This window comes from Lepidochelys kempii, chromosome 12, assembly GCF_965140285.1.
Source record: "Lepidochelys kempii isolate rLepKem1 chromosome 12, rLepKem1.hap1, whole genome shotgun sequence".
NCBI lineage: Eukaryota > Metazoa > Chordata > Testudines > Cheloniidae > Lepidochelys > Lepidochelys kempii.
Genome location: NC_136391.1, coordinates 23,024,894 through 23,051,741, shown reverse-complemented (window position 1 = coordinate 23,051,741; position 26,848 = coordinate 23,024,894). Strand labels below are relative to the sequence as shown.

The 26,848-nt window shown below is 40.0% G+C and overlaps 1 long non-coding RNA gene across 1 annotated transcript in view; it reads left to right on the top strand.

The window, feature by feature from the left end:
• Positions 1–26,848, top strand: part of LOC140896275 (uncharacterized) — a 160,470-nt gene that overhangs the window by 112,920 nt on the left and 20,702 nt on the right. The gene's annotated exons all lie outside the window — the stretch shown is intronic.

Here is a 26,848-nt window from a genome sequence, read left to right as displayed (position 1 = left end):
GTAAGCACTGCCGACCAGGCTGTTAAAAGTCTGGTTGGTTGCCCGCAGCGGGGCTGGCAGGGTGCCTGCCTGACTCTGCATGGCTCCTGGGAAGCTGCCTGCATCTTCCTGTGGCTCCTAAGTGTAGGGGCAGTCATGGGGGCTCTGTGCACTTTCCCCACCCAGAGTACTGGCTCTGCAACTCCCATTCGCTGGGAACCGTGGCCAATGGGAGCTTCAGGGGCAGTGTGTGGAGCCTCTTGGCTGTTCCTCCACCTAGGAGCCAAAGGGAGATGTCGCTGCTTCTAGGAGCCACCTGAGGTGAGTGCTGCCCAGAGCCTGCACCCCAACCCCCTGCCCCAGCCCTGAGCCCACTCCTGCACTCTCAGCCCCTTGGCTCCACCCTGGAGCCCCCTCATGTACCCTAAACCTCTCATCCCTGGCCCCACTACAGAGCCAGTACCCCCAGCTGGAGCCCATACCCCTTCCACACCCCAACACCCTGACCCACCCCAGAGCCTCCTCCTGCACCCTCATTTCTGGCCCCACTCCAGAGCCTGTATCCCCAACACAGAGCCCATACCCCTTCCCACACCTCAACTCCCTGCCCCAGCCTGGAGCCCCCTTCCACGCTCCGAACCCCTCATCTACGGCCCCACCCTGAGCTTGCACTCCCAGCCAGAGCTCTCGCACCCTGGCCCCAGACTGGTGAAAATGGGTGGATGAGGGAGAGTATGCAATGGAGGAAGTGGGGAATGAGTGAGCAGAGGCAGGACAGGGAGTAGGGCAGAGGTGTTCAGTTTTCTGCAAATAGAAAGTTGGCAACCCTACCTGTGAGGTGGTGTGGATTTTTCACATCACTGAGCGACGTAATTTCTTAACATAGACCACTCATTAGCCACTTGGCATATTTTCTCATTGACCCAGCTACCACCCCTCGGAGAGGTGGAGTACCTATGCTGACGGGAGGGATTCTCCCATAGGTGTAGATAGTGTCTTCACTGAAGCGCTGTAGCAGTGCAGCTGCAGGGTTTTAAATGTAGGCAAGCCCTTAGACCCAGCCCTGCTTTCAGCAACTACATTACAGCAGCAGCAATGTTCAAGTGCTAGTGTAGACAGGACACAGCATTTTTACCACTGGGTACTCCGCGGGGGATTTTGTGTGACTCTGCAACCACAGAATTACTGCTCTTCCTTGCATAAAATGGGTGGAATAGGACAGGTGAGGGGAGAAGGATGGAGAAGAAAAGGGGATAGGGGAATTGTGGGGGGAAGTGGGAGCCTGGCATGCAGTGTCCCCTTGGCAGCAGCAAGAGCTCCCCCATTAAGAAGGCCCATCAAACCCTCACCCTGACAAGCTTACCCCCTACACTTGGACCTCTCTGATGAGCCCTCCACTGATCCACAATCAGCTGCACCTGGACTCCCCCACTGAGTCCCCTGCTGAGCCCCATCTCTCCACACCCAGACCCTCCATGCTGAGCCCCAATAACCTTCCCCTGGATTCCCTGAAGAATCCCATTGCTCCTGCATCCAGAACCCCCCAGCGAGCCCCTGTGCATCCAGATCTCCCACTGAGCCACCTGCACCCAGATTGCACCACACCAGAAACCTCACCCCACACCTGGATCCCTCCACACTTGAATCCTGCTGGGCTGAGCCCGCCCACCCACACCTGGTGCACCTGGCGCAGAAGGTCAGGGCCCTGGGGTGTTTCTGGGGCAGGCCCAGCCCTTGCACTATGTCAGAGTCAGGTGTAGCCTCACTTCTGAGTCCCTGTACTGGGGGACATGGAGGCTTCAGGGTAATCTCCCACCTGGATGCAGCCGGTGGTCTGTGCTCTCCACTGCCATGCTGGAGCCACAGTTATTTATTGACCATACAATTTGCAGAATTTTAAAATACTGTGCACATAATTTTTAACTTTTTTGGAGCAGAACTCTTAATTTATTGGTGCAGAATTCCTGCACGAATAAACTGTGTCATGTAAACCCGTTCTTAGCTTGAACACTTACATCCTGTTTCCTTCATTTGCTTAACTCCGAAATTGCCCACAGCTGCCGTAATATGGGTACTAATTTTTCTAGTGTACATGTACCTTTAGTTGTTTATATGTTACACTATCAGAAAGTCCTGCGACAACTGAACATTAATTTTACTTTAAATAAGTTAGTTGTTTGAATAAAGGTTATTATAATTTTAAGCAATTAACTGTAACTTAGACAATTACTTTATTGGGCAGGACATGTCAAAATACTTAAGGTTTTACAGTGCTTAGTAAAGAATTTTTTAAATTAGTAAACTTTAAATTATTGTTCAGGATTTTTAAAGAAATATTTATAAGTACTTTGGTATGTTGATAAAGATAAAAGAAGTAATATTTTTCTTAAACGAATAGGCCTTTCTTTATATTGTAGGTGACCCGAAAGAGAAAAAATGTCAAGAAGGCCTGAAAGATGTGGTTTTAAAAAAACACACAAACCTTTTTTAGTTTTTTTTTACTCTAGAAATTCAATTCTTGTGCACTCTATTTTTGCTGATAGTGTCTCTGAATGACTAGAGAAGAAGTAGGTTTATAATATTACGAACACCAGAAAATTGAAACCTGAATAATTAAGAGGGGAAGTGATTTTTTTATTCACACCATTTAAGCCTTTTTCTTTTTTATTTTAAAGAACAGACCTTAACATAAATATCTAGCAAACATTTTGAAGAAAAGCTATTCTTTTAGAGATTCAACTCTGTTCCTTCACTTAAGAATGGAGAGTCACATTGCTTATCTCTGGATTCTCCAAGGGAGACATCTGGCAAAACAAGTAAAAAGGGATTTTTTTTTAAAAAAGATAACCTTTCAGGTGTTCTTTATGCTATATAGAGAAGCTAAAGAAAACAAAAAAGGGCCACAGCTGCATTTTTCTTCCTCTTCAGGTCACCTCCAAGCTGCCAAAAGAAAAAAAATCTTATTTTTCCTTTTAAATATGGATCAATTACTTGCATAAGTCCTATTTATTTCAATGGGAGTATTTTCATGAGTTTGATAAGTAAGATTTAGTCCTGATGTTCTGTGTCTATCCTGCATGGTGGACTCGTGCTTTGGTGTGAGCTGTTTGTGCTTGGAGAAGGCAAGGAAGGAAATGGTGATATAGGATGTGATCCAGAAAGGACCTTGAGAACCCTCAACTCCGACTGAAATTAAAATGACTTGAGGAGACTGCACCTTGCAAGATTGGACCCACTATGGGGTAAAGTTTACAAGACCAACCCAGAAGGTGTATCCTATTGCAGCACCAATTGGCCCCTCAATACAGTCTCTAGTTTGGAACACCACTGATCTGCTGGTCTATCCATTTCCGGGATAGGGAAAGAAGGCAAGAAGGAAAGTAACAACAGAAGGAAGGGATTTTTTTTTAAAATGTATCACCGATGAGAGAGTGGTTTGAAGCATTTTCTGCAGATGAATGAAATTCTATAAAGCTGGCACAGATTATAGCAGCATTGTTGAGCTGGCATAAACATACAGAGTACAGTGGACATTGACTGACATTGGCAGGAATCCGCTTTAGGGAAGACATATCTTCCTACTTCTAATAGTTGACACCATAGCAATTCAAAGGAATCAAAGATGAAAAGCATGAAATGGAGGTGCACTTTAGATGAACTAGAATGAAACATTTATCTTTTTAGCTGGAAGTGGAATTGGATATTAATTCTTAGGGTAACATAAAATATGAAAAAACTAATATTAAGAAAAGGCAATAAATACCAGGCTATTAGAAAGTATTCCTTCTATTAGTGTTTATGCCACCATATTGTTATAATCCCAAGGGGCAAAAATAAAAATGTCTTTATGGGGAACGTTCACTAGGAATTGTGGATGTCTTACATTATTCTAAACATCTGGATGTGAATATAAAATTTGTTGCTAAAAATTTGTTGTGTATCGTGGAACTCATATAAGATGCACTGGACAGTTAAATGGAATTTTTATCTCTAATCTTGCAAAAGATTTATATAAATTACTTTATAAAAACATGGTAATGGAGAAAAATAGTACTAAAATTAAAGCAATAGCAAAATTGTCAGAAGGACTGAGGAAGCCTAGATAGCATGAAAGATGCTTCCTGAGTTTTGATTACTATACATGTATTTTCCAAAATTCAGACTTAAACTGTAAAGTGTATTGATCAATTAATAGACTAGGATAAATTTACAAATTGTAAATTACACTTTTCTTCCTAATTATTTATGGTGCTAATAAAGTGAATAAAATCCAGGGTTTTGATGAAGCAGAAACTTAGTGTTTTGGAGTTATGATACACATACAGTATGTACAATTTAGAATTACAGAAAGTCTGTCAGCCTTTGTTTTCTTTTGTGTAACAAAATGAGATGTATTTCTGAGAACATGAAGATTCTATATATTTTAGAAGGATGAGCTTAATGAGTATGAGAATTTTTTTCTTCTGAGGTGATAAAGGCAAAGTGTGCTTATTTGTGGTGACACAATATATAGGCACTTGTTTTATATTTGTGCAGTCCTCTTTTGTAGCTGACAAATTCTGAATGTCACACTGACTGCTTGATTGGCCTTGCCCTCTTACTCCAAACTTGGCATGCAGGACAGCATCTGTCTGGGCAGGGCACCTTTGTGGGTTCTCGCTAACCCGTGACTCTTCCCTCTTTGTGGACAATCACGGCATAACTATCTCTCATTGGGCCTGATCCTCTGATTTGCTGGGAGCTGCTCCATCCTTTGCCAGTAGCAGCCCGTGGAGTAAAGGGTTGATTTTCCCTTTTCTTGCAGCTACAGCAAATGTTTCATTTACATTTCCTTCCCTTGTGCAGTGTTGAAGAGGGTGTCAAGCTTGGGGAGCAAAGTATGGTCCTCTTAACTCCTGTAGTGAGGTACCAGCCAGAAATACTGTGGAGACTGTCTCCACATCACTTACAGCTGCATTAGTCAGGTTGCCCCAACTGCTTTCTCCCATGGAGATTGTAAGTATGGAACGTTAGCTGGGAAACTCCTCACAACTCTGCCCTTCCTGTCTGTGGTGGACTTTCACAGAGTGGTTCTTTGGAGTACTGGGAAAGTATTTAGGGGCACATTGAGGGAATTCATTCAAAAAGCATACAAATGGGGTTTTGCCTTCACTTCTTGATCACCTGAGGAGGAGACATTTGTTGAAGAATGCATGTCCAGTGGCTGCTGTACTGAATTACTTACCCTAGTGGTTCTCAAACTTTAGCAACCCAAGGACCCCCAGACTCCAACCCCACTTCACCCCTTCCGCCAAGGTCCCACCTCTTCCTGCCCCCGCTCCACCCTTCCCCCTCCTCTTTCCTGCCTCTTTCCCCCCCCTCCCCTGCTGTGCAGGAGGCGCTGGGAGATGGGGGAGGAGTTGATCAGTGGGGCCCCATGGACCCCCTGGAGTACCTTCATGGACCCCCTAACCTCTGCAGACCCTAGTTTGAGAAACTCTGTCCTACCCTATTGCAATCAGAAGCACAGGGTTTTGGGGTTTGTGTGTGTGCATTGAATGTTTGCCTTTTTAGCATGATTTCAGTTCTTGACTATAAGCTTGGGAATTTTATATTTATTTCCCTTTCTCCCAAAGCTTTTCGGGACAGAATGCTTTTTTTTTTTTAGAGATGTGGCTGTGACTGGCACAGGCTGTCAGGAAGGAAAAGTCAGAGCCACTGGTATTCAGGCTGTTTTAGGAGTCACATTGGGAATTAGCTAAACTGAGCAGGAGTTGTCTAGCATCTAGTTTCTTTCACTTCACAGTTTATGATTTGGATTCTCCCATGCAGGTGTGGATAGTGGGATGAACATTATCCACTGGGCAAGGAATAGAGCTTCCAGCTCATCATATAGGAGCACCACTGGATTTTGGCATTGGCAAAAGTTACATCAAGTATCAGGGAGACGAGGTAGGACCATCTCATGCTTGTGGTTTTGCATATGAAGGGGGCCTACTGGAACTTGACATGGTCCTTGTCAGTTTGGGCAGTAATGATCTCGGAGGTCTGGGATGTGTGTGCATTAGGCCCTGGTGAGTAAAATCACATGCAACTGAACTAATTTGAGATCTTCTTTGAAAATGTAGACAGTTTTGTAAAAATGAGGGGTTACTGGAAGAGGAGGGTTATTTCAGTTTATAAATTCCATGGCTTGCCGGTGATAAGTTATGCTAAATTTTACTGCTGCACTTCAGTTGTTGTATTGTTTGTGATGTATTTTTAAGGTAAGCACTTCTGTAACCCTAAATAAAAGATATGTTTCGCTAGGGCCGATTGAACCATGCTACCTCAGGAGGAACGGCAGGGATCTTCCTTGTACATTGAGAAGTGAAAAAACATTGGTTATGGGTAAGGATACAATTTTGTCATGGAGGTGACTGAATCCATGACTTTAATGGACCTCTGTGACTTCTTTGGTTTCAGCCTCTGACGCAGAAGTAGTGGCCAGGGTCGGGTCAGTTCCCACAGGCGGAGCTGGGTCAGTCCCCACGGCTGGAGCAGCCCCAGTGGCTGAGCAGCAGCCGTTGGTCAGCCCTCGGTGGTGGGGCTTGGACTGTTAGAGTCCCCGGATATTTTTAGTAAAAGGCAGACCCAGCTTGCAGGCTTCTGTAAATTTTTGTTTTTTGCCACGACCTGTCCGAGACTTTTACTAAAAATACCCATGACAAAATCTTAAGCTTAGTTATAGATGTGACATTTCGGAGCATTCAAGGGTTTTGTGTGATTGCCATGGTTGTTCTGCCCCTTGCAGAGTGCAATCAGAAATTGGTTGTGACTTTTTACCCTGGCATCCAATTCTGGCATGAATGGTGGCTGTGAGTAGTTTGCTAAGTAATTGCTAATGAAATGATGGCATTCTCTAGTTTTTGGGGCGGTGGGAATTTAGGGAAGTCATTAATTCTTAATGGGGGTAGGGGAATCAAGACAGAGAGTCAGATAATGTCACAGCACAGTGCTATCCACTGCAAGGAGTTGCTGTTCTAACCCTTCTTATAGACTAGAGGATTTAGCTTGGGGTCCAGCCCAGCATCCTGTTTTGGGTGGGCTGGATGGTTTCAATTGGTCTAGTGGCTGCTTTCCCTGACCTTTGGATCAGCAAAATGTTAGATCAGTGGTTGACTTCTGGCTGGGCAATTGACAGTACCCACCCTTCACTACAGAATACACATTTCCCCTTCACTGATTTTTCTTGTGTTGAATTTTATTATTTAAGTTGCACCCTCTGTGCCATACAATTAATTATTACCGTTTTGAGATGTTTTTTCTTGGGGGGATTAAGAAAGGTTCTCTGGCCCATGGTTTCTTTAGCTAATTCTGAATGCCACATAACAAGGAATTCTTTTTTTATTGCAGTAAATATTTTCGTAACGCAGCATGCTTATTTAATGTAAGTAGGTTCCTGAGATACCATGTGAAATGAGACTCAGCTTTATTGGAATAGCCTAAAGAACTGAATAAATCCTCTAAGCCAATTGTATAAAAATGCAAATTTAAGGCAAGCAATTAAAAACAGATAGAAATTAGAGATTTGGATTTTGCAGTGCAAGCTTTCCAAAACCACTGCCAGATTACTGTACAATTTATCTGGATTCTGTCAGTGATAGTCAGACTAGATTTTGAAAAAGAGCAGCAAATCTGTCCCTCTGTAGCTCCTGTGACTTGCCTCAAATTTCATTCAAGTTGAAGTGTCTGTACAATCCCTTGAATAATTAGGAGTTAATCATTTGTACTTCACAGCCTCTGATAGGCCTTAGAGTTGGGGGGTGGGAACAGATTTGGCTTTTTAATCGCCTTGTATATTGTACAGCTTGAGATAAATGACATAGACTGTCTGAAATCTACATTCTTGCTTCTGATGCAAAACTGTAATTAATTTTGTGCAGTGTTTCAGAATTGATGGTGGTCACTTGAATTTCTAATTTTTCATTCACTTCAAAGACCTTTTTTTAGAATGTGCTTAGAGTATGTGAATGCTCTCTGATGCTAATGTACTAAATGACTGTTTTACGCCTCTTTTTCAATAAGGTGAAACAGAGGTCAAGGCACATGGTTTGTGTTTATCTCTGTCTCAGCATGCTTCAGGATATGTCTTCTGACTTATAGGAAATACAATCAGAATTTATTAAATTATATCTAAATGCTTAAACTACACAGTATTCACTTCTGTGCCTTGTAGAAATCCAAGAGGGTTCATTCACAACTCCTATTCAGTATAAAATAATTAAGCACAATTTAGACAATAATTACCCTAATTAACTACACTCTAATGTTTGTATTCAGGATTATAGAAAAATTGTATCAGTTCCCTATTTAAATAATAACAAGTCTCCCTAATTTCTATGTATTGATAGTAGTTGTATGTGCTTCTTTGTTTGGTATATTTCACTGTAAAAATATTTGTCAGTGAAAGATTGAACAATATGAATGAATTTGATTATGCCATTGTCAAAAACCCCATGCATCACAATTTCTTGTTTTTAATCACTACTGTAAACCTCACAGCCTGAGGGCATAGTTTTAATTTGGGTGCCATACTAATGAAAAGAAAAAAATAATTGTTTTGCCAGGATTTAATAATAAGCAATAAAATCAGCCAACCAGATTTTACCTCTGCATTCAATCTCTTTTTTATTATAAAACATTTTTGTCCTTTTTTTTTAGATTACAGGCATAGATACCGAACATTTTACTAATAAATATTTCAGTTTGCTTATGAAGGCTAATGCTGTCATCTGAATATGGAATTATATTTCTTTCATGCTTCATTATCATTTCATGGTAGTAATGACAGTGAGGCGATGGAATATTTACAGGCTTTTCAGAAGACATTTATCCAATACATTTCCCTGAAGGGCACCTAGGCTTAAAGATACATTATCCTTTTATAAAACACTGCCCAGAATCCCAATTTCTGAATCAGCCAATCAGAACTTGTTTTGCAGCAGTTACTGGTAAAACCCTAAAGCCAGACCCATATTAATCCTGTGAATCTATTGGGGTTGAGAGAGGCAACGGGGGAAAAATAATTCTCACTTTTGAATCATCAGGGTTGATTCTTGGAGTAAAAAATATTATTTCTCTGGTATTGCTATGGTTTTATCAAATTTGTAATTTAAAACATTATACCAAAACTAGATAGATTGCAATGTTAGAGGATGGGGAGGTTCAAAGGTACACACGTATTTTATATTTAAAACATATGACTTTTAGATTTGTACATTAATTTATCTTAACTCCTTGTCTATTCTGTGTGTGTTGTTGTGCAAGCCAGATCCTGGGATCATGATGTTATACAGGTATATGGACATATGGCATAAAGCCATCACCTTTTAATACTATTGGGGTATTCTCTTGGCTTCCTCAAGAGATCAGTCAATGAGCCTTCTCACTATGAGCTGAGGTTATTTTGGATGCTTTCCATCATTTGGTCACAGAGCAACTCCTCATTTCAGTATAAGATACTTTTCTAATTGAGGAGAAAACAGTTAACAATTGTACCTTTATATAGCATCTTTCATTCCTAAAGATTCACAGGCTACATACATAGAGGCAGAATGGTCCAGTGGATAACTCGCATCCGATTGTGAGTTAGGAGAACTGGGTTCTATTTCTGCTACTGATCTGTTGTTTGACCTTGAGGTACTCTGAGCTAAGTAGTGTATGTACATTACCGAAATGCGTCTTTGAAGTGGAGAGATAGCAGCCATCTGGTACACAGCGCGCTAAACTGTGGGGGAAAGGGAGAAATTTTGGCCAAACAGTCAGAGCAAATCCTTGTTCTTAGGAAAAATCCTACAGTAATTTATAATATCTCTGCAGAACCATCTCATCTCAAAGATACACTCATTAAACTGCATGCAGCTTGCTTCATCTACCTCAGAGGGTTGATGGGCTGAGCTTGATCCTTCAGGGATTTCAGTGTGTGGTTTCAGGGAATTTAGCTGTCTCAAATCTTATACACAGTTTACCACTAAAAATTATCATGTGCTAGCTGATAATGGCACAAAGCTATTCATTACAAGAATAGGAAAACCTGTGTTGTATCTGCTACAAAATGTTGACTTTTTAAAGGTGACAAATCTATTGAGCTCTGTGGTCTATCTTCTCCAGAAGGCTGAAGAGATTTGAATGGCCATGTGTTAGAGATAAATATAGTTCCTCTGTTTTAAAAAATACTTAAAATGGGCATTTGACAAAGAGGGGTCTGACTTTTCAAGGTTCCAGCTGTGCACCTACTGGCCCAGATACACTCACTGATGGAAAGGAGCCATTGTGGAGCATGTGACTGAGTGCCTGCGGACAGAAAGCCGGCCAAAGGAGTGGCTGCAGTTGCCTTGCATCATAGTCTCTGTGGCTCTGCCAGAGGTCCCACAGGTGTCTAGTGCTGTTGAAAAGTGAGTGGCACTGGCCTGGGAGGGAGGGCCTGTGATGAAGATAGTTTGAAGAGCTGGTGATGCTTCTTGGCAACCTCTCCCAGTGCTCCTAGTGGAACCCATAAGGCACAACAGCAACAAGAGCGTCTGCCCTCCACAAATGGTACATTTCAAAAGCTTCCTCTCTCATATGGCAAGTGGCATGTAGGGGTGTATTTTCAGCTGAGTTAAGGACCATTTCTTTGCACACACTAAAATAATTGCTTTTAAAAATCTGAGTATATGCTCCCCTAACTTCCTGTTTTGTACCAGAAGACAGGTAGTGAGAGGTACATGTGCCCAGATTTGTACCCATAGGTCAAATGGGCTGCAAAAACGAGATTTTTCCCAGTTTCTACCACTGGGATCGGAGCCCAGGACCTTGTAGAGCTGAAAGTATAAGTCTCTACAGCATGAGCTAAAAAGCCAGGCTGTCTAGTTGGTGCTGTAACAAACCTGCCTCCTGTGTGGATTGGGCATAGAGGGGAATGCATAGCAGTAAATTATGGAGGTACTAGTGGTGGTTGAGCTAAAGCCTGAACTTGGATCCAGGCAGCTGAGCAGAGGCATTAGCATTTGCAGTCATTGATCAACTTCCTCTAATCATGTCTAGTCACAAATGACACAGATCTTGTACAGTGGGAACACTGTAAAGTGTGCCTGTATTTAGTATTTTCATATATTCCAAATTGATGATTTTTTTACAATGTTTGTGCTTAGAACAACTGGGGAAAATAGGGCTAATGCTGTAGACAGCAGAAATTGGACTCAGTGGATGTTAAGCCAAAAAATAAAAATAAAAAATTGGGGACCTGTTAGTGTAAATGGGAATTAAACTGTGTTGTTTTATATTTTCCATACATATCTGCGCATGTGGCATTGTTTCCTTCTACAATGAGCAGGGTCTCATACTTTCTGACACTAAGACGCCAATAACATTCTTCAGGCTCCTGATAATTCTCAAGTTATTCAGGGCATGATCATCTTTTGGCTTGGTGGTACCTGAAATATACCAATATATATATATATACACATGTCTTTACAAAATAGTTCTGTAAATGAGCCCTTCATGCATTTACTGGGGATAATGGGTTTTATGTGGTTGGACACTAAAGATGCCTGTATTTATATCCAGATATCCTATTGTATTCATATCCAACACAATATTGTAACTCTCTTTGTATAAAATATTCTTTATGAGGTATTATTTGATAACTAATAACTCACTGATTATTAATATTCTTGTGATATATGTATGCAGTGGGTATTAAGAGTTATGTATATATATTAGAATTGACTGAAGTTTGTTTAAACCAGGCATGTGAGGGGGAGTTGGTAAACAGTTCTGCCTTAGACAAAAGAATATGTATTTGATTCTTGAACCTGCCTGTTCTTCAGGCAAAGACAATAAAGATCCATATTTACATATGAGCAATAAACAGGACCACCAAGACAGCAGGGGGAGGAAATGGCAGGAAACAGAACTATTTGCATTTAAATAAACACCAGTGGAAGAAGAAAGCATGGAACTTCCTTCACCACTAGACTCCATGTCACCTTCCTCATAGCTTGAATAAACTTTACTTTGAGGGGTAACCCTCAGAAGAATCCATTTCAAAGGTTTACTGGTCTATAAATACAGGGGAGCTGAACCTCAAGTGATAAGATTGAGGTGCATTGAATCAACTGAGTGTATATAATATTACTGCACTGCAAGTATATAGAGTGATTAATTTCATTGTAAAATGTTGTATTAACACTATATATGAGGAAATTATATGAATAATTAATAATATGTTTTATAGTCTGTGGCCAAAGGGGGAGAAACAGGTTCCCTCCCAGACAGGAAAGAAGGCAGCTATTTACCTGTCTCCTGTGTAAATTAAGCAATGGTGGAATGTAAACATTGGAAGTCCCATTTACAAACGGGGGATGGGAAGCCCACAGGAAAGGTAAAAGAGAATGAGGTCATCCTGCCTCATGAAACAGGGTCATTGAATGTTAAAAGATATAAACAAGGACAGAAGCCATCTTTGGTATTCATCAGTAGAGAAACTCAAGGGAACGGAGCTCTTGCAAGCTGAGAAAGATCAGTTCTTCAACCAAGGGGGAGGTTAAAGTCTCTGGGAACAGAACATAGGCGAGAAACCATCTTGAACAAAGCCTGTATCTTGCTAGATTAAGTTTTAGACATTTAGATGCATGTTTTCACTTTTATTTGCTTGTAACCCTTTCTGACTTCATTCCTTCTACTTGGCATCACTTAACCTATATTTTATTATTAATAAATTTGTTTTATTTTTACTATAAACCAACTCAGTTCTGTGTTTAATTGGAAAGGTGTATTTACTCCTTAAGTTAATTAGCTGTGATGTGCTTTTGTGTCTGTAGAGAAATAACCAAACCTTATCATTTCCTTGAATTGTCCAGGAGGGGGCTGGGCATTACAAAACACGTGATTTTGGGAAAATTCAGGACTGGGAGTGTACTGAGGTCACCCTGCAAGTAATAACTGAGGCTTGTGAAAGCTAGAGTGGGACTGTAGAAAGGCTGCTGGGGTCAGAGCTGTCTAGCACTCAGACGCTCTGTGTGACCTACTTGCTTGTTGGCTGGCTGTAAGCATCCCAGACTCAGAGTTACAGCAGCAAAGCATTGTGAGGCACCCAGAATTGAGGGGCAAGTGCCTCTCACTGGTATAGATTGCCCCCAAACCCCATAACAGTGGTATGTTACTACAAAACATATGGAAACAAGCTCTTTAAGAAGGGAGTGTATTTTGGGGGTTATCTCACACGGAGGAGGGAGTAGTTTCTCCCCTCTCCTTCCCCAAAATCCTCAGATTTCAAAATTAGAGATATTTGGTATAGGAGGCTATCAATTCACCATCTTAACAGGGCCGTTTGCTGTTGATTTTGCACGTTTTCAGTGCTGCTGCTGTCACAAGAACAGTGAAGATGTTGCTTGTGCTTTTCCTATCAATTATCTATCTAATCTAATATCTGTATCCATGGTATTTTTAAGACACTTATATAATGCTCATGGGCAGCTGAGTTATTCAGTAGTTGATGTCATCATTCCCTTCTGTGTGGTGTGTAAATGGTGTTTGAAAATTGTTGTAAATCTCTACAGCAACATAAAATGTGTAGGTACCAACATGTTGTAATATCAACTGAAATTGTAGCTGATAAGGTACATCAATTCATTTGAGTGAGAAATGTATTTGAGTGTGTGTGTGTGTGTGTACGGGGGAGGGGGAGGACAGAAGCTTAGGTTCATCGAGAAATGATCAAATTCTATATACAATTATCTTTTACATAACTCCCCCAAATCTCTGCAAAGCTTAATTGTAAAAATAAAGACTGTGGGCCACATCCTGAGGTCCATATTCAGTTTTTACTCAGGCAAACTCATAGTCACTTGAGTGGAAATTTTTCTTCACTAAGTAGCTTAGAATTTAGCCCAAGACTGCTAAATTGAAATGTCCTGAAATTTCTATGGCATTAATTACACCTGGTTTTTATTCCATTAAAAAACCACAAACCTTGCTCCAGAGGGGATTGTGTATAACAGTAACCTGTATCTCTAAGTAATCTTCCTTATAGAAGATTTACAGTTTGAGGGGTATAGTTCAGCAGGGTCACAGGATCATAAATGTGGATAAAAAGGAGGCTGTGATCATGGCATCTGCCCACTGCAAATGTAGGATATCAGATCTTGCAATAACACTTTAATCTCCTAAACTTTTTAAAAACCAGAATGATTTTACATTTAAAAAACTAGGTTTAAAGCAGATACTTGCAGAAAGCATGAAGTAAAACAGCATTCAATCAGAAATTGATACTATTTGAGTTCTCTTTTATATAAGGTATCTGAAATTCAATAATAACTAAGATCCAGTAATAATAGTCAGCATTCACGCGGTTCTTTTCAGCTCTGCGTCAAAAGTGTTTTATGATGATTAGTACTGAACGTGTTCAAAAATACACGTTCAGTAAAGAACCATGCAGCATAAAAAAATCAAAACAGTAACTGGTAAGATTTCACTGCAAATAAAGCTTGTTACAGGCTGAAAAATATTGCTGCCTACCAGGGGGACTGTACTGCACATGAACTACATGGTGTGTGTTTGTATTTCCTTTACACAGCTACTTTTTTAAGGAATATCTGTAGTAATTAGGTTTATGAAACTTTTTTCTCTGCTAAGGTTTACTTAAACCACCCCATTACTATGACCACCTACTATAGCCTTCTAGTCTTTTCAGAATTCAGTGTGGATAAAAAGTATATTATGATTACACAGGATTAAAACTTCACTGACATGGCACCAAAAATCCTATTCTCTAAGCTTGACATTAATAATTTCTACAGAGGAAAATGACTGTGTTTCTCTCCTTTTCCTTCCTTACCAGCCTAATGCTACATGTTCCTCTACAGTTAATTGTGGGGGTTAGGGAAACCCTGATAAATCCTAAGCAGCTGCATACGACTGTTATTACACAGGAGAATTTGAACTCCTAACATTTGGGATGAAATAAGTACTTAAAGCTGCTCACTGATCAAGAATGAAACATTTCTACTGTGCAAAGCTTGCCTTCACAAAGAATAAATCTGTAAACCATTAGCCTTTTTTTCATTCTTCCGAAGAGGATGCATCTCTGTGTAGTTGTTTGAAGCAGACACAACCCCTTGTAAAGTCATCATGGCTGGAATCTGATACAGCACTTGCTTTAAAATACACTTTGATCAGTGAGCATTAACCAAAGTGTCGACAAAAGGTCATTTGGCCTCAGGGAAGAAATAGAAAATTTTATGTACACAACACATTGCAGTGAGTACAAGGGTCATTATAACTAGCAGAATGGTTGATGTTTTTTCTCTTGTCTACTATATGACTTTGAGCCTGCTGCAGAAGCAAGGATTGCTGAAGCAAAACTCCTCCTTCCAGAGATCACATGATCCCCTGTGAATTCTTGACAGGGCCAGTAAAGAGACCTGTCCCACAGTAGATATCATATTTTTGACATAGGACTTCAATTGCAAAAATGTTGATGACCAGTGCAAATGTATCGATTTGTTTTTTTCTCAATAGACCGAAGTGGTGTTTGTAGTTAGAAAAGAAGAAAGGTAGTGAAACAGAGTTGAATCTACTTCTTAGAAGCCTGGGTTATCAAACTCATTAATCTACATGTCAAGAGGCTAGGAATGAATAATTGTGTGTAGAATTTATCTGCCAACATGATAGTTACTTTTCAGCTCTTTCTTCAGTGCTCTTTCATTGTGCTTGGCTTTATTATATGCTTTGTCTTTTCTATTTCTAGTCTGTTGGGGAAGTGTAGAAATATGTACCTCAGCACTACAAAGGACAGTTGCTTTGAAACATGACACTGGTTAGTTCTTTGTATGCACATTTATTCTTTCTTAAGTGCTGAAACATTAGTGTAGCTTACGTTGTTTACTATCTGTTAAAATATTAATTTTAACACTGAATATTCACTCCCAAAATGTTGCCTTACATAGGGTATATTTATATGTCATTTTGGATATTTGTGTAGAGTACATGGACTCCTTTCTCAAAATTTTGTTCTTGAAGGTAAGGCTTACTAGTGATAGGGATTCAAAGTGTTTGTTTATAACAACATTAACTTTCAGGAACCTTACTCCAACTGAGATAATTTCGTCCATTATAAAACAGTAATAGGTATGTTTCCTTGAAGCAAAAAACCCACGCTGATTGGGGCGGGGGAAAGCGAAGCAGTTCTGCAAGAATATGAAGCTACCTCAGAAAGAAATTTAAATGTGTAGTGTTCTAATTGAAAGGTCATGGACCTGATTCTGATCTTGCACTGGTTTTATGCAAGTGTGGCACTTAAGTGGCTTCAATAGATTTATTTATGATCGTCTCTGTTTACTTAGATCAAACACATACTCCCTGATCTTGATCGTTATACAGTGTCTTCAAGAGAAAATTATTTCCATAATATTTGGTGTGACAGAATTTTCCTGTTTTAAATGTATATTTGCAGGTAGCTTCTTTGTTACTCAACGCAACCATGCAAGAAGCCGCCCAGATATTGGCTATGGAACCCCTGTACTGCTGCATGCTTAAGAAGGGGCTGTGACCCCCCGAGTTGGGGGATGGCCAGTCTATGCTGCCTATGCATTCCCAGAGGCAAGCAGCAGGGGAGGGGTGTAGTGCACAGTGGACCTTTAACCAAGAGGTATAAGTGCTGCTGCTAAGCACATTTCCCCCTGTGCCCCAGAAGTCCCTGAGGCATTCGTTATCTTACCTTGCACAGGCAGAAAGCCTGAGCATCACCACTTGGGTGTTACATTTCCACTCCCCTCTTCAGGAACCAGCTTGAGTGACTCTGGCAGCCAAAGCTGGATTTTGGTCCTTACAGCACCGTTTTTACACCACTATTTATTTGAATAATGAATGGGAAATGTTTTTTTTTGGAGGGTAACAAACAATATGGTCCAATATTTTTACCTAGACTTACCACAATATTTGATTAAAAACAAAACATTTAAATGAGAAGGGGAGGGAGTTCTACATTCAGCAGTGTATATGGTGACTGTTTGAATGAAAGTACTGCAAGCCTAAGTAGTTTCAACAATGTTTCCTTCATCCCAGGAGCATCTGAACCCAGCTTCTGCCTTGTCAGCCACATTTATGATGTGTTCATAATTAAATGTCCACGAAGCTCACAGCATGCTGACCACAGAGGGGCCATAAGCAGTAAAGATAAATGAGAGCGAGAGATGTAATATTGCTTCACTTGTGGGTTTAGTCTGATGTTAAAGATTGTCAGAGATAATTATTAATATGTGACCTGGTTGAGTCTTTATGTGAACGATCACAATTTTAATAAAGTGGTAAACTCTACTCTCTCTGCATACTCATGTTCTTCATCTGACTCTTTTACATTTAATTCTAGAATTTCAGGACACATTCTGGTATTTTAAACTAGTGAAAGGATAGCCCTTTTATATAACCATATGCTGTAATGCAGGAGACGGGAAAGTCTGGCAGGGATAGTAAGCTAAGTGACATAACATTAACCTGCATATAAAGATCTTGGTAAATAAGAGTGAAATTTGAACGGGAAGCTGTAATTTAGGTTGTGGGTTGGGTATAAAATCTAATACAATTGATAACAAATACTTCTGATGAATCTCTGGTCAAACAAGGCTTGGCATCCTTCTTTGCTGATACCCATAAAGAATGGCTGAATGTGCCATATGTAATCCTGCATTCTTTGTACACCTAAAACCCTATTGACTACAGTGAGAGTTTTGATGTCAAGGAATGTAGGAGTGACCTAACAGTCTGCCTGTATGCCAAAAATATCTGCTTCACAGAACTAGAAAAGTACATTCGTTGTTGTATTTAGATGTCTAAGAAGACATTGTCATTTTCCTTTTTTTGCTTTTGCTTATATCTTTGAATTTCATTGACAGACAATTGATCAAAAGATAAATTCCAGCTTGGAGAATGAACTCCATTGTTATAAAATAAAGATATCCAGAAAGAAATACACTTATATTGTGACTGGCACATTGTTAAAACTGTCCACTGAATATTTAAAATATCTTATCTCTTATTTATTTAAAATAATTGCAGCTGTACAAAGGGGAATATTCTTCAGTCCAGTTGTATCATGAAATGACATTATACTGATGCAATTTTTTTAAAAGTCTGATGAGTGTACCAAGGTAGGACATTACCATAAGTAATGCTACCAGCTTTTATGTCTGGTATTTAAATTTGCAACTATAAGAGCACAAAAAGCTGAAATTGATGGGGTTGGCTTTGTTTTCTTCTGCACAATTACTTAGACCAAGTGGTACATCACAGGGTTGGGGCATCAGTACAGGAAATTTTAAACCCCTGATTAAAAATCCCCCATGGCAACTTATTTTCCCTTAAAAATAACTTTTAAAAAATTTCTACATAAACTATTACTTCCTACTCAGAAAGTCTGTGTGTGTTAGTTACCTTTTAAAGATCCTGTTCTTTAGCCATGTGACAGGGTGTGTAGGACCCACATGGATGGCAAGGCTAGCCACGGCTCTTCTGGCCCTGTTAATCATGCATGAAGGAGAGGAGGCCTTTAAAAGGAAGGAAACTGCAGTCAGCAGGTGGGGAAGGAGCAGGCTTGCCCTAAGTAGCAGAATGTAAGAGTGACTCCTGAAGCCACGGAAGGAACTCCCAGGGTAGGACAGGCAGAGACTGAGCCTGTCTCAGAGACCCAAGCACAGTGATTCCCCCAAATCATTATGTTGGGACTAGATCATTGGTAACAACCCTCCCTCCCACCCTCCGGCTTTGCTGGGACTGCAGGAAGGGAGTATTCCTGAATATGTGGTGGGTTTGTCGCTTTCATTTTAGTCCCCCAGCTGGAGAGACTTAAAGAGGCTCACAAAGGGGAGAGCCCCCCCCCCCCGGCCCTTGCATATAGTAGGAAAGTGTGGCCTGTATTGTGACCACCCAATGTAGATAACTGGGTGTGGTCAGGGTCCCCCACCCCTTAGGGAGGAACCACCAAGGGCTCTGTTACAAGCCATTTCACAAGTTGAACTCCCATTGACTTTGTTGAGTTTCACGTGTGGAACAGCTACATAGTCATTATTAACAATTATGTATGCAATGCATAGCACTTTACAAACAAAGCTCAGATCTGGAAATGCTTATGTCCTATAAATATTACCTTAGTCCGCACTGAAGGAGGAAGAGGAATTATTCATAGTGACAGCTGGGAGTAGTGGAATGATATTAAGCAATGGATTGAATAGGTTCAATCCTCCCCCCACTGAAGAAGACAGTGGGATCATTTTGCTATCAATGTGAGTAAAGGTATTGGGATCTGGTCCATTGTTTTGTTTTAATTTAAAAAAACCAAAACTGTAGGAGTGGGATAAGAAAATATCTGCCCAGTCCATTGACTGAAAGGTATTTTCCGTATGCAGAATATTACCAAACCATTTGCTACTGTCTAGTGTAGTGTGTATGGGAGCATATGCAGTAACTACTACATACCATTATGTTACTCAGTGGAATGTTGCTTGATTAGCTGCAGACTGGAGGATAATAGACTGTCCCTAAGTCCAACCACTTCTTCAGCTTGCCAGTGTATACAAAATACTAATGATACATATTTAAGTGATGTATATATCAAAATGTTATAGTAGTTTTATGACATAAATAAAAGTAATTGTATTCATTAGCATGATAAAAATATGCACATGTTTATTAAATTCCATCATTTATCAAGAACAAATGCTATAGCATTATATCTTTGTTTGGAAGATCAGCCCAAGCATTTTGTCAAAGTTTGCCTGTCAGTCTCACATATCCATACAAGTCTAATTGATGTTAATACGCTGGAGAAGAGGAGGTGCAAGCTTAGAAAATAATGCAAATGTAGAGATCCAAAGAATTGTTAATTAGTTATAAATATGTTGATGTGCTTTCAGATTGGAGGCTTAAACAAAAGAATATAATTTGGATAATAAAAATGTCCATTACATATAAATGGCTATGCACAGGTAAAGGAAAGAAAGGTGATCTGTCAAATCAATACTTGCAGAGCTGAATTAGTCACACACATTTGACAAGACATGATTCTGTGTTATTTCTGCCTACTGTAGCAGTATAGCGTGATCATGCATTATTAATCAAAAAAACTCTCTTAAGAAATTCTTTATCTCACAGTAAACAAAGACCATTTAATTTTTTTGACAAAATGTAGATCTGAAGTATTGCTTTTAAATTTACTCAATAGTTATTTCCCAGTGAATGTTCCTGTTTTTCATCACTTAAATACTTGCACTAGTTCTGTTCACATCACAGTTATAGTCTTACACATGTAGCCATTGTTTCTTCATAACAGCCCTACATTTTGAGGTTGTGGCTTAGGTATACAGTGTCATTCATATATTATTAGAGGTAGATTTAATATTCTTAATGAGTGACCGTGAATTTAACAGAATTAAAGAGCTTTATACTAACTAAATGATGACCACAGGAGAGTCAGGATAATTGTCTATGGTTTTTGAAGGGTGCAAACACCAAAAAGTGAGAATTGCTCCCAGTGATGTAATGGGTGATAACTAGAAGTGGTGAATGATATGGAATGCATAGGTTCAATTCTCCCATTGAAGTCAGTGGCAGTTGACTGTGACTTAAACAGGAGGAGGATTAAGCCCAATATTATGGTGTAAAAGCTTCATGATAGTCGCTTGTCACAAATCAGACATGATCTCTCCCAAAAGCAGTGGTGGAAAACTCCTCTCACCTTGGTCCAGACACTGGCAATTATACTGTAGGTAGAACCTTATGTTACCAGAGAGCTGGACTAGAGGATAAGCCTTTTCGATCACCAACTTCTCCCATTTCATGACTGGTTATGTTGTATGTAACTATTCAACTTAGTTTATTAATAGGAAATAATAATACTAATGTCATAATGATACTTGCACATATGTAGTATCTTGCAACCAAAGATTTTAAAGTGCTTTGCAAACATTAATGAATTTAGGCTGGCAACACTCCTGTGAAGCAGGTAAATATATCTGTATCAACAATAATGCCTGTTGCATTTTAACTGCATTTTTCTGCTGCATAACTTTCATGCTCTGAAAAAGAAAAGCTGAATTAAAACAAATATTCAACATTAATTTATGACCAGGAGAATAATTAATATAGTAAGTAGTCTTACTATTCTTGTGGCCACCTGATTTTTTGCAAAGCACGGGTACTGGGATCCATTCCTCCAATATAAAAATCTGTTTGGAGAGCTGGGTGATCGGTGGGATTATGCCCAGGTGGGTGGAGTGCTGTCTAACTTTTTTTTTTTTAAAATACGAACCAGATGATAAACTTAAAGCCCCAAAAGAGAATGGAATTAAACTAACAATTTTTGCATAAAAATAGTCAATTCTCTCAGCAAAACTATAGAATGACAATGTGAACGTTAAACTGCAGCCGTTAGTTGTAGAGATTTGACTGCACGGTTAATGTGACACAGATTTTATATTATTTTATCACACTGACAATTTTATACTAGATATTCAGAATTCATTATAATAATAGAACATTGTTCATAAGACAAATTTGCATATGTGTTACATAATGAAATATGATATACTTTGCAAGACTGCAATATCCTAACGAAGTTCAGATTTGTGGTGTAAATGTAATGGAGTAATGAAATAATTAAATAAAATCATTGTGGGTGATAACATTTTGCTTCCAACACCCATTATATGAAGTAAGCACATTGCACTGGGGGAAAATTTTCAAAGGTGCCTATGTTACCTAGAAGCCTAAATCTTGTGGCTTTCAAAGCTGTTAGGTTGTGATATTCAGTGGGGTTTTGGCACTTGAGAGTCTCAGTTCCACTGACTTTCAATAAGACTTAGAACGCTGCAGTGGCTCAGCTGCGCTGCTGTAGAGCTTTAGTGAAGACACTACTTATGCTGATCGGATGGCTTCTCCCATTGGTGGTGGCATCCCGCTGTCAGATTTGGCTCATGAGTGAGAATACCAACCTCAGGGCAGACGGTTAAGAAGAAGGGAACAAACCCCAAACTGATTGTGAGTTCTATACTTAGATTTCACCAACCAAATAACAAGTGTAAACACCTCAGGCACTATACAGCCTTAACATGGAGTCACAGACAGTCCTCTTGGGCATTCCAATGAATCTTGCCACCCAGGCAAGCTTGTCTCTGTGACAGATGGTCACCCTACATCAAAGATCACCAAATGTTCAGATTACTCCCAGTCCCAAATAAAGTCACTTACCCCAGGTCAGTTTGCATCTTAGACCTCACACCAAAGACAATGCTGGTAGCCAATCCTGTAACAAACTAAGGTTTATTAACTAGGAAACAGAAATGAGTTATTTACAAGGTTAAAGAAGGTAGGCATACGCACACATGAGATACAATCTTAAGTTCAAAAGGTAATAGAAGCTTCTGTAATAGCTTAGTGGTTTGAGCATTGGCTTGCTAAACCCAGGGTTGTGAGTTCAATCCTTGAGGGGGCCATTTAGGGATCTGGGGCAAAAATTGGGGATTGGTCCTGCTTTGAGCGGGGGTTTGGACTAGGTGACCTCCTGAGGTCCCTTCCAACCCTGATATTCTATGATAATAAACAAGCTTTAACATCCTTGAAGGCTAACCCAAGCCTCTAGGGGATCTCTTGCTTATGTTTAGGAATCGTTGACTCAGAGTGCAGATAGAATAAAAAGACCCTCATTCTTTCTGGCCAGGAATTTTATTCCCACCTCCCTAGACCACAGGCTGATGGGACTAGTGCTTCTGCATGTAACCTCTTCATCGGTGGGGGTGGGGAGGGTAGAGAAATTGACAGTCTGTTACAATGGCCCATTTGGATTCAATAGTTCTTCCTGATGAGCAGGAGATAACACATTCTGTAGGAATCCAGCATTTTGCATTAGGTGAAGTTTTTCCTCCTATTTGATGAGTAACATAGTTTCAGAACATTTTACAGCAAACACTTAAGTATTACCTTATAGCGTGGGATACAGATATTATAAGTAGGATTAATACATGCAGCATCCTACAAGCATTCCATAAAGTCTAAACACGAAATACATTCTTAAATACTTGTGTCTATTTGAACTATGCTAACTCACCGGTAAGCAGACTGGTTTCCAGTTATGCATTTGTTTGTGTTCAGGTAGGCCCAGTGCTTTGGCATCAGCTGGCAGCTGGTCCGCCAGCATCACAATAGGTACTCCACCTCCCCAAGAGGCAGAAGCGAGGTCAACAGAAGAATTCCATTGTGGAATGCTTGTAGAATGCTAGCTCTGTATATACCAGTGACTAGGTCTGTTTAAATGCGTTGGTCAGGGGTGTGGATTTTTCACACCCCTGAGCGATGTAGTTATATTGACTTAATTCCCTAGTGTAGACCAGATCTTAATGTATGTCTACGCTGCAGTAAAACATCTGGTCCAAGTCAGCTGACTCACGCTTGCGGGGCTCGGGCTGTGGGGTTGTATGAGGCCAGGCTCTATCTTGGTATGCAAGGTATGTCTACACTGCAATTTTATAACCCTCCAGTCTGAGCCCTGCGAGCCTGACTAAGCTGACATTGCCAGCCATGGGTGTTTTATTGTCATGTAGACATACCCTTAGGCTCCTAAGTGTCTAAATCACTTTTGAAAATGGGACTTGTGAGCCTGTCACCTAAGTACTTTTGAAAATTATTCACTATACGACAGGAGGTTTATGATGATTCCTCCTGTAATTCACCTGGGGACCATGAAAGGTGAAGTTCCTGACCTATTAAAGTCAATGGGAAAATTCCCATTAACTTCACTGGAGCCAGGGTTTTATCAAAAGAGTTTATGTAGCGTGCCAAAGTCAACATTAAATGTTAAGCTAGAGTACCCAGTGTCCCCATAAATGTATTTATTACAAAGACATCTTACTTCAAACAAACTCCCATGCTTACTACGACGTTCACCCAACAGCACTGACCAGAATACAAAATGGACAGAATGCTTGGGCAGATGTCTTTCGCGTGTTTGGACTTCACTTCTCCCTTATTCTGCATGCAGTAGAAGAAAATGCTATCATACGGCACATGTCATATCTTCTCTTTAGTGCCTGGAAACATGATAGGGCACTGTCCCTTTAAAATAGAGACAGGTGGGGTACCCTCTCCAGATTATAAGATTTTACTGGCTGTCAGCCTCAGGAAGGCTCTTTTTGGGGTGGGGAATTGGGGGAAATCTATAAGACCTGCAATACAGGAACCCTGTTTGGAGATATGGGTTTTGCCTCTTTTTAGCTGTCTTTTCTTGTCTCTCCCCCTTCCCCCCTTTTAAAAAGAAATAAATTAACTGGGATTTGGCTTTGTGGCACTGGAGTCCGCGCAGTTCTCGAGCTCTGGGATCTGGTTGATCTCAATGCTACATTTTAGTAAAAAAAAATTTTTGTTCAAAATTTTTCCAATTTAGATTTTCTATAAAATGTATAATTGAAAAATCAAAGTTTCAACCTGTTCTTTGAATAGTCCAGAAAGTGAGTCGTTTGTCCGGGAGGAAGCTATTTTCTGTAGTGTTCTTCTGCCTGTATGTGCTTGTGGCTGTTGCCAAAATGCTGATGCCAGACCAAGGTGCTGTGCTCAATTTTGGGAATCTCCCACCTTGTTTGTGAAGGTTGTTGTCTTTACCTGTCCTATTTTAAATTCCTATCTGGTGATATGATACATGTCGATTCAGGAGTTATACTTATGTTCTTTCTTGGATCCTGTGACATAACAGAAATAGATGTTGTGAAACTATGTTGAATCTAACTTTTCCTCATTATGAGCTCTCTTCTACTCCTAGTAAGCAAGTAGATCTCTCTTCTGAAGCCAGTATTTGATTAATCAAACTGTCATGCCTAGTTTACGCACTCTCCAATTTACGTTCTTGAATTGAACAAAATCTAAATGACATTGATTGTCACAGCTCTCCACACCTGCTTCCACCTCACCAATGGCTGATGTTCTTTAGGGAGAGCTCATTGATTCAGAAGACACAGACGATATTTTTGTTCATGTAGAGACAAGCAGAATTAAGGCAGAAGCAGTACTAGTACTGCCAGAACAAGCCAAGGGAGTTTTATGGTTTGACTACTGGGAAATCAACACTTTAAGCTACTCTTGTCCCTTTCACTAAGTGTTATTTTCACCTCTCTTTGCTTTGCTGATTTCTGGAGTTATCATTGTGCCACCAGTTTGAAGCCTAGTACTACTACAGGCTTCATCATCATCTCCCAGAAGTTCACACTGCAGCATATCAAGTGAGTACATTAGGAATATAATTTTCTGCGTCCGGTAGGAGTTTCGTCCTCAAACAGGATTTCTTTGACCCTGCAGAAGACAGTGCTGTAAGAGAAAGTTTTGAAAAATATTTGGCAGGTGGTGTCAGCTAACTTTTTATGTTTGGGTATTGAAACCTTAACTTTCTTAACTGACCACATTTGCCTGATCTTTTTTGATAATTTTTTACAGATATTACAAGGCACATTCTCAAGGATATAAGATCACCTCATAGTAACTGAAAGGGATTTCACTTGGCTTCCTTGCCCTATTCAGAAACATTTATCTTTGCCAACATTTCATTTTCTTTCATAAATAAAAGCGTCATAGCCTCCTGCTGTGCCATTATTCTGTTCATCTTGTATTGGATGTGTGGTGTTAGACTGAGTTGTTAAAGCAGATAGTGCCTTAACTCTACCATTTCACTATTGCAGTGCAGCCACTTCTTTAACAGTGCTTAAACACCTCCGGGATGATGCTATTGATAAACCTTAGATAGATGCATGGAACAGTGTCGAAATAGAAATTTCTTAGCACAATATCACTAGAATTATAACAAGAGATCTAATGACCTAGCAAGATATTTTTATATCTTTACCTGGTAACAAATACCAATTGACAGCAAGATGGCCCATGAAACCAAATCCCTGTTGGCTGAAATGTTGCTTCCTCCTCTTTCCTAATGTCTTTCTTCTGACTGTGTCCTGGGTATGATACATTTGCTGGATGTGTGGAGTTTGAAACTATTCCCATTTGAAATCATTGGGAGTTTTGCCCCACATGAGAGAACAGAAGTGGACCACAAAAGATGGGATATCTATGCCAATACAACACAGATGATGGCCTAGTTTATAGGGCTAAACTCTGTGATTCTTAATTGAGCAAAACTTCTCAAAAGGAGTTTGCTCAATTATGGTTTTGGAATTTGGCCCTTAGGGTTTTTTTGTTTTGTTTTGTTTTGTCTCTGAGGCTGCCTTAGATTTGCACACCTTTTTAACATGGTGTTTTCTTTGCTACTGTAAGTTTGCAATTCTCTTTTTGAAAAGTAACGGATCACATATAATGACAGGTTTCAGAGGAACAGCCGTGTTAGTCTGTATTCGCAAAAAGAAAAGGAGTACTTGTGGCACCTTAGAGACTAACCAATTTATTTGAGCATGAGCTTTCGTGAGCTACAGCTCACTTCAGATGAAGTGAGCTGTAGCTCACGAAAGCTCATGCTCAAATAAATTGGTTAGTCTCTAAGGTGCCACAAGTACTCCTTTTCTTTTTGGATCACATATAATTTATTTATTTCATGGGCATGTTTTATGTTTGTAAGAAATGAACAGGTGTTTAGAAAACAAAGCTACTGGTCACTCCTTTTGTTACTACTACATTGTTGATCAATTGTATGAACTTTACAGCATAGCTGAATTGGGATGTATGCTTCAGAGGCATTTCAATCAAGTCCCAATCACTCTGGGCTTCAAGGCTTGGGTTTATTTTTTCTAGCAGTGCAATCTTCAAAGATTATACTTCATGCAACATTTTCAGCCATGTCAACATTCCTTACAAAATACAAAGATGGGCCTTATTTCATAGAGATGGC